Here is a 297-nt window from a genome sequence, read left to right on the forward strand (position 1 = left end):
CGGCCCCAGAATCCGCTCCCTTTCCCAAGGTGCGATGGGAGCAGCCCCGAGCTCAGCTCGCTTTCCCAAGGAGGGATCAGAGCCCCCCGGAATCCGTTCCCTTTCCCAACGAGGGATCGGGGCACCCCGAGCTCCGCTCGCTTTCCCAAGGAGCGATGGGAGCAGCCCCGAGCTCAGCTCGCTCTCCCAGGGACGGATCGGGCCGGCCCCGGACTCCGTTCCCCTTCCCAAGTAGGCACCGAGGCTGCGGCGGGCTCGGCCCCGGCCCCACACGGGATCGCAGCGGCCGCCGCGGCC

This window comes from Geospiza fortis, unplaced genomic scaffold (genome assembly GCF_000277835.1).
Source record: "Geospiza fortis unplaced genomic scaffold, GeoFor_1.0 scaffold132, whole genome shotgun sequence".
NCBI classification, from domain to species: domain Eukaryota; kingdom Metazoa; phylum Chordata; class Aves; order Passeriformes; family Thraupidae; genus Geospiza; species Geospiza fortis.